General features: G+C 35.8%; 1 pseudogene; it reads left to right on the top strand.

Annotated features, from left to right (window-relative positions):
* Positions 1–3672: 3672 nt before the first annotated feature.
* LOC143389150 (E3 ubiquitin-protein ligase RNF139-like) lies at positions 3673–7980 on the top strand (annotated as a pseudogene).
* Positions 7981–8880: the final 900 nt, after the last annotated feature.

Raw genomic sequence — 8880 nt, 5'->3', positions numbered from 1 at the left:
TCCATATCAATCTTCTTGTTGTGCAAACATCTTTCATATTTTCAGCACTTGATTCTCCCTTGTCTTAGATTTCATAAGGGATATTCACATATTCCACTCACTCATATATTTAGGTTTTTGTTCACATTGAGTTTCCTTGATATCATTGTGGAGTACCTAATTCGAAATAAAATATTACTTTCTCATTCTCTATTATTTTATCTAGTTTTACTTTTTGAAACATCACTTATCATTACCTAACATATTTATTTGTTTGTTTTCTGTAGACTTCTGCTAGGATATAGTTATGTGAGGACAGAGAGACACTTCAATATGTTCTGTTTGTTACTGTGTCCCTCATGATAAGAAAAAGGCAAACTGCAAGCACTAATTCATAACCAAATGAATACAATTATTCATACAATGACAAAAATAATAATAGCTACGAGTTTAATGGTGCTGCAATCCCAGCAATTAAGGAGGCTCAGGAAGGAGGGTTAAAAATTCCAGGCCAGTCTTATTATCTCAGCAAGACCCTCAACAACTCAGCAACACTATTGCAAAATTAAACAAAAAATAAAAATAAAAAGGGCTAGGGATATGGATCAGTGATAAAAGGTCCTGGGTTCAGTGCCCAGGACTGGAAACAAAATGATAAAATGATAATAATTACTCACCAATTAAATCTCATAACAACTAAAACAACTTCTTTCCTTTAAAAGCAGTTTGACTTGATTAAAAATTATTCCTATTTCTCCTAGAGGATTCTGATTTTCGTCTGTTGAGAGACACTTTCATAATTTACCTTTTGACATTTCCCGAACTAAAAATGTTCCTTTTGACTCTGTCATTCATCTGTGACACAAGAAGTGCCATTGGTAGTTCTACTGTCCTCGCCAACATTTATTTTGCATTATAATCAATAAAATCATATTCCTGTTGATCATAGTGTAATTTTAATCATACATTTTAAGGATGATGTTCTATCTAAATATGTAATATATTCTTTAAACCTTTTACATTTTAATTAGCAAAACAATGCTCATTCCAATCTAGATGCAGAAGTTAACTTTGAACAAAGGTTAATAAAAGCTGATAGTGGTTTCACTTATGAAGGACGCCACTATAGCAAGAATTCTTGTTTGATTTTATACATTTTTCCTTTTATATTTCTCTGTGTGTGAGGGATAGGTGGTCTTATAGTGTATAAATACACTTTAATAGGCTGGCATCTTATCCTTCAGTATGCTTCAGAAGATGCTATTGAATCCAGAAAGGGAATTAATAGGGCTTTGGGTTAAATACTTAGGACACTATTTTTATTGCATCCTGGATGCATATGTTAAGAATACATGAACCATAAAAAGATAGAATCAATATTTCTCTTCATATCTTTTGATCTAACCTAATTTTTATTTTTTTGTATCAGGGATTGAGATTGAACTCAGGGTCCCTTAATCAGGTATCAAAATTTCCAGCCCTTTGAATTTTTTAAATTTCTGAGACAGGGTTTCACTAAATTGCTTAGGGCCTTGTTATGTTGGTGAGTCTGGCCTTGAACTTGTGAACCTCCTGCCTCAGCCTTCATAGTTGTTGTGATTACAGGCCTTCATCACCATGCATGTTGTAACCTAGGTTTTTACATATCGTTGTTGCTTTTAAATATAATTGGGAGACAAGAAATCAAACATTTTTTAAGTGTCTCTGTTTTCTTTTTTTTTCTGTTATTCAGAGACAATGATGTTGCAGTTTGATAGAGGCATAAGACAGTATCACATATGAGACTGTGCTTGTGTATTGAACAGTGGCTATTGTTAGGTATCTTTTGTGTTCATGTGACAAAAGAAAAAAAGTTAATATTTGAAAGCAAAGTGAAGTTTACTGCTTCACATTATTGGGATGTCTGAAAAACAATGTCTTTAGATATTGTTAGAAAAATATTCAAAGAAATCTTTGAGGATCCAGATTCTCCCTTCCACCCTCATTTCTCCTTAGACTGGTTCTTTATTTCATGGTCCAAGATGGCTGCAGCAACTTCTAATATTACATTCCCCTGTGGCTTGTCTAAAATTAGACAGATATTTTTCCCAAATATTGGGGCTCCTGATCTTGCTTTGCTTAGAACACTTAATTTTGAAAATGCAATTGGATATTATTTTTCTGCCCTTTTAAGATACTGTATTATCAGGGTTCTCTAGAGGAACAGAATCAACAGAAAGTATAATTATAGAAAGGGTATTTAATAGTATGGATTACATGACCAAAAGCTGGATAGACTATAATGGCCATCAGCAGACTGGAGAACTGGAAGAACCAGTAGCTGCCAAGTCCAAGAGATTAAACCCTCAGAACAAGAGGTATCAATGATGCTACACTTGTTTGAGACCTAAAGCTTCTGGGGAATCACTGGCAGAGTCCATATTAGAATAGTCTCTTTTTCACTTGGCTATACCACATGATGATCATTACTAGGAACATCCTCATTGATACACTGCTATGCCTCTTAATCATCAGCTTTTGTTAATCCACTCAAGCTGACAATTCAAATTAACTATTACAGATACAAATCTTCTACCAGATTCTTTCTTTCTTTTTTAAATTCAGAAATATCTTTCTCAAAGAACTAGAAATAATTCCTTTAAAATTTGACCATCAAGAAGCATAATGTCTTTGTCTATTTTGTGACTATGGGAGAAGAGTCTAACTCACAGAAGCAGCAACTAGCAAGTACAAATGTTGTCTAATCCCATTGATAAATCCCTCCCCTTAATGCCTTCCAGTACTTTAGGTGATGGGTTACTGCAGTACTTAAAAGTTTCCTTCTTTTGTTTCTATAGGGTTGAGTTCAGGCTTTCTTTTTTATTGTAATAGTCTTGAATAAAGCTTTCTGTACCTTTTTAACTTGTCTAACATAAGTAAATAAAATAAATTCCATGATTACTAAAGACTAAGAGAAAAAACAATCTGAATATTATATTCTATCTCAATGACAAAAACGAAAAACAAAAACAAAATGAAACAAAACAAAAATCCACATAGCATTTTTGGCAGGGAGTTTTGGTAAAGTGCTTGCTATAAAATGGCACAAGAGCAGGTGATCTAAAGAGAAGGGTATATGAGTCAGAGAGATGGGGTTAGAGGTAGGTGCTGTAGCCTTCTTATGATTTGCCAATATTCTTACAGATTTAGCCCTCACTGGTAAACTTGGAGAGGATTCAGATGACTTTCAAGATTTTCAACAAATCCACCCTTTTTTGGTAATAATAACAATGGATGAGAGAGGAAGTGGGGTATCATAAGACCCTTCTTCTCCCACCTTTTTAAAACTATAACTGCTGACAAGTAGGGATATTGATTTAAAGATATGAAATGAAAGAGATAATTCTAAAGAGTTTCATGTTGGAAATAATGATCTATAAGTTAGTTGGTGTCACAAAAGAGGGAGAGGAGATTATTGGCTATTTAAAACTAAGAATAATAATATAACAAGAAGTAAGAAAAAACATTAATAGCTCAGCCGTGTCCGCCTCCGCCGCCTGCCCCAGCTCCGGAGACACAAGCTGGCAGTGGGGCCGGAGACAGGGGGGAGGGTTGACAGGAGGAGGGAGGGTGGGGGCGGAGTCTCCTGCCCCGCCGCCATCCCGGGCCCTGTCCCTCGGCCTGGCCCGCCCATCCCCGGTGTGGCAGCGGTTCATGGTGGCGGTGGGGCCCCCGCAGCAGCAGGTGCTGATGGCCAATCAGCAGGTCTGGGCAGGGCTCCAGGTGGCATTCCGAGTGCCCTGTCTCTACATCATGGATGCCATCTTCAACTCCTACTAGGATTCCAGCCAAAGCCAGTTCTGCATCGTGCTCCAGATCTTTCTCCAGCTCCTTGGTATATTTGTATCCAGTATTGTTCTTTTTTTAATTATTGGTTGTTCAAAACATTACAAAGCTCTTGACATATCATATTTCATATATTAGATTCAAGTGGATTATGAACTCCCATTTTTACCCCAAATACAGATTGCAGAATGACATTGGTTACACATCCACATTTTTACATAATGCCCTATTAGTAACTGTTGTATTCTGCTACCTTTCCTATCCTTTACTATCCTCCCTCCCCTCCCCTCCCATCCCATCTTCTCTCTCTACCCCATCTACTGTAATTCATTTCCCTCCTTGTTTATTTTCCCCTTCCCCTCATAACCTCTTATATGTAATTTTGTATAACATTGAGGGTCTCCCTCCATTTCCATGCAATTTCCCTTTTCTCTTCCTTTCCCTCCCACGTCATGTCTCTGTTTAATGTTAATCTTTTCTTCCTGCTCTTCCTCCCTACTCTGTTCTTAGTTGCTCTCATTATATCAAAGACTTTTGGTATTTATTTTTTAGGGATTGGCTAGCTTCACTAAGCATAATCTGCTCTAGTGCCATCCATTTCCCTGAAAATTCCATGATTTTGTCATTTTTTAGTGCTGCGTAATACTCCATGGTGTATAAATGCCACATTTTTTTATCCTTTCATCTATTGAAGGGCATCTGGGTTGGTTCCACAGTCTAGCAATTGTGAATTGTGCTGCTATGAACATAGATGTGGCACTATCCCTGTAGTACGCTCTTTTAAGGTCTTCAGGGAATAGTCCGAGAAGGGCAATAGCTGGGTCAAATGGTGGTTCCATTCCCAGCTTTCCCAGGAATCTCCATACTGCTTTCCAAATTGGCCGCACCAGTTTGCAGTCCCACCAGCAATGTACAAGAGTGCCCTTTTCCCCACATCCTCGCCAGCACTTGTTGAAACTCTGGAACAAGACAGGGATGCCCTCTATCACCACTTCCATTCAATATAGTTCTCGAAACACTGGCCAGAGCAATTAGACAGATGAAAGAAATTAAAGGCATAAAAATAGGAAAAGAAGAACTTAAATTAACACTGTTTGCGGATGACAGGATTCTATACCTAGAAGACCCAAAAGGGTCTACAAAAAAACTACTAGAACTAATAAATGAATTCAGCAAAGTGGCAGGATATAAAATCAACAGGCATAAATCAAAGGCATTTCTGTATATCAGCGACAAAACTTCTGAAATGGAAATGAGGAAAAACTCTCCATTCACAATATCCTCAATAAAATAAAATAAAATAAAATACTTGGGAATCAACCTAACAAAAGTAGTGAAAGATTTATACAATGAAAACTACAGAACCCTAAAAAGAGAAGTAAAAGTAGATCTTAGAAGATGGAAAAATATACCCTGTTCATGGATAGGCAGAACTAACATCATCAAAATGGCGATATTACCAAAAGCTCTCTATAGGTTTAATGCAATGCCAATCAAAATTCCAAAGGCATTTCTTGTAGAAATACATAAAGCAATCATGAAATTCATATGGAAAAATAAAAGATCCAGAATAGCAAAAGCAATTCTAAGCAGGAAATGTGAATCAGGCGGTATAGCGATACCAGATTTCAAACTATATTACAGAGCAATAATAACAAAAACAGCATGGTACTGGTACCAAAACAGGCGGGTGGATCAATGGTACAGAATAGAGGACACAGAGACTAATCTACAAAGCTACAACTATCTTATATTTGATAAAGGAGCTAAAAGCATGCAATGGAGGAAGGATAGCATCTTTAACAAATGGTGTTGGGAAAACTGGAAATCCATATGCAACAAAATGAAACTGGATCCCCTCCTCTCACCATGCACAAAAGTTAACTCAAAGTGGATCAAGGAACTAGATATCAAATCAGAGACTCTGCATCTGATAGAAGAACAAGTTTGCTTCGATCTACATATTGTGGGGTCAGGCTCCAAATTCCTCAATAGGACACCCATAGCACAAGAGTTAACAACAAGAATCAACAAATGGGACTTACTTAAACTAAAAAGTTTTTTCTCAGCAAGAGAAACAATAAGAGAGGTAAATAGGGAGCCTACATCATGGGAACAAATTTTTACTCCTCAAACTTCAGATAGAGCCCTAATATCCAGTATATACAAAGAACTCAAAAAATTAGACAATAAGATAACAAATAACCCAATCAACAAATGGGCCAAGGACCTGAACAGACACTTCTCAGAGGAGGACATACAATCAATCAACAAGTACATGAAAAAGTGCTCACCATCTCTAGCAGTCATAGAAATGCAAATCAAAACCACCCTAAGATACCATCTCACTCCAGTAAGATTGGCAGTCATTCTAAAGTCCAGTATTGTTCTTATTTTGTCCCAGCAATCACTTTTCAAGTTTTACATGTACAGCTCAGCCTTTCTACTAGCTGCAACTTCAGTGTTGATGAATTACTATGCTTCTTTGCACATTGACTTCTATGGTGCCTACAACACATCAGCTTTTGGAATTGAGCTGCTTCTTTGAAAAGGGCCCTCATTATGGATGGCACTCATTATTTTACAGCTAACATTTGGAATTGGATACATCACACTACTCCAGATTCATTCCATCTATTCACAATTAATTATTTTGGATCTCTTGGTTCCTGTAATAGGCTTAATCACAGAACTACCCTTACATATCAGAGAGACTTTAGTTTTTACCTCTTCATTGATTCTCATATTAAATACAGTGCTTGGCTTAGCAGTGAAATTTAAGTGGTTTTACTATTCCACAGGATATGTTTATCTTTTAGTGAGGCACATGTAACAAATTTATGGATTACAGTTATTGATGGAGGACACATGGAAGAGGGTTCATTTCCCAGATATACTTTGAGTCTTCTGGCTGAAAAGGGTTACAGCTCAGGCTACAGTGTTAATGTACATTTTAAGGATGGCAAATGAAACTGAGTCCTTTTTCATTTCTTGGGATGATTTCTGGGACCTCATTTGCAATCTTATAATTAGTGGATGTGATTCTACTCTAACTGCCCTGGGCATGAGTGCTGTAATTTCCTCAGTAGCCCATTATTTGGGACTTGGAATATTGGCCTTTATTGGATCAACTGAAGAAGATGACAGGTGGCTTGGTTTTGTAGCACCCGTTTTATTTTTTTATTTTTGCACTTCAGACTGGTTTAACTGGGCTAAGACCAGAAGAGAGACTTATTTGCTTAAGTAGAAACATGTGCCTTTTATTAACCACAGTCCTACATTTCATCCATGGAATGACAGACCCTGTATTCATGTCTCTCGGTGCCTCCCATGTATCATCTTTTTGTAGATATTTTCCTCTTCTGTTTGTCTCTGCTTGCCTGCTTATTCTTCCTCTTTTACTTAGTTATGTTCTTTGGCATCATTATGCACTAAATACGTGGTTATTTGCAGTTACAGCCTTTTCTGTGGAACTCTGCTTAAAAGTAATTGTTTCTCTCACTGTCTATACACTGTTCATGATTGATGGCTATTATAATGTCCTCTGGGAAAAGCTTGATGATTATGTCTACTATGTTCATTCAACAGGCAATATTATTGAATTTATATTTGGAGTAGTAATTTTTGGAAATGGGGCTTATACTATGATGTTTGAGTCAGGAAGTAAAATTCGAGCTTGTATGATGTGCCTACATGCCTATTTTAACATCTACTTACAAGCAAAGAATGGCTGGAAGACATTTATGAATCGTAGAACTGCTGTGAAGAAAATTAATTCACTTCCTGAAATAAAAGGGAGCTCCTTGCAAGAAATAGATGATGTATGTGCAATTTGCTATCATGAGTTTACAACATTTGCTTGTATTACGCCATGTAATCATTATTTCCATGCACTTTGTCTTCAAAAATGGCTGCACACTCAAGATACTTGTCCAATGTGCCATCAAAAAGTGTACATCAAAGATGATAGCAAGGATAATGCAAATATCTCTAACAACAATGGCTTTACTGCACCCAATGGAAATGAAAATCCAGAGGAAGCTATAAGGGAAGATGCTGATGAATCTGACAGGGAATTGAACAGACTGTGATGATGGTGTTCAAAGAGAAAGAAATGGAGAGATTCACCACACAGGCACAGCAGCTGAAGAATTTATTAACGATGACACTGACTGATTAAAATAGCATTTTCTGATCATTGAGGTATTTGTTTAAAATTCAGTTCATCCAAAATGGAGTAATATGCTTCACTTCAGTGTGTAACCAAGCACAAAAACAGTATCAATGTTGAATCTGTGAATGGTTTTCCGTTTACTGTGATGTGCTACTGTAAATATACCTCTTTAATCACTTCTGGTCTCTTTGGTGACCTATTTCAATTTGTGTACATTATTGTACATAGAATAAAATGTTTTCACGTTTTTATGAAAAAAAAGAAAAATCATTAATACATATTTTCAATGTACTGAAAAAAATTTTTGTAAAACAATATAACTTAGTGTCTAAAATAGGTTTTACTTATGTTCAAAAGTTATTAATATTTCTTTCAAATGGTACTATAAAAAGTCAAAAGATTGGCTAGGTCTCCTGAGAATTTTCTAAATTTATTTTGCAATGAAGAACACCTATTATTATGATTTATATCTAAATTCTCTGTATTTAGCAAACCTCAATACTTTATTTCATATTTGTTTTCTCAAAGTAATCATGCTTAGATTCAAAAGAAAGGAGAATTTTGAAAATGCAGTTAGAGGTTTCACATGCAATACCTTGCTATGATAATATTAACCTGTGTTAAATTATATATAATTAAAAATTACATAATGAACAGAATTCAGGATATGTTTAAAATATCAAGTGACCAGGCATAAGAGATATAAGTATTATGATGGAACTGAATTAATCTTCCTTTCTGTATATGGGTTATTTAGGGGAAAAAAGAGAGAATTATAACAATGTGCCTGCAAATGCCTTTTAAGAATTTTATGTAAGTAAACTTTTCATCACATGGTGATATTATGATAATCAGACAATATATTCTATAATTTGATAATATACTTTTTCCAATGTAGAAGC

Source organism: Callospermophilus lateralis, unplaced genomic scaffold (assembly GCF_048772815.1).
Source record: "Callospermophilus lateralis isolate mCalLat2 unplaced genomic scaffold, mCalLat2.hap1 Scaffold_45, whole genome shotgun sequence".
Taxonomy (NCBI): Eukaryota; Metazoa; Chordata; class Mammalia; order Rodentia; family Sciuridae; genus Callospermophilus; species Callospermophilus lateralis.
This window is presented reverse-complemented; position numbering and strand designations above follow the sequence as displayed.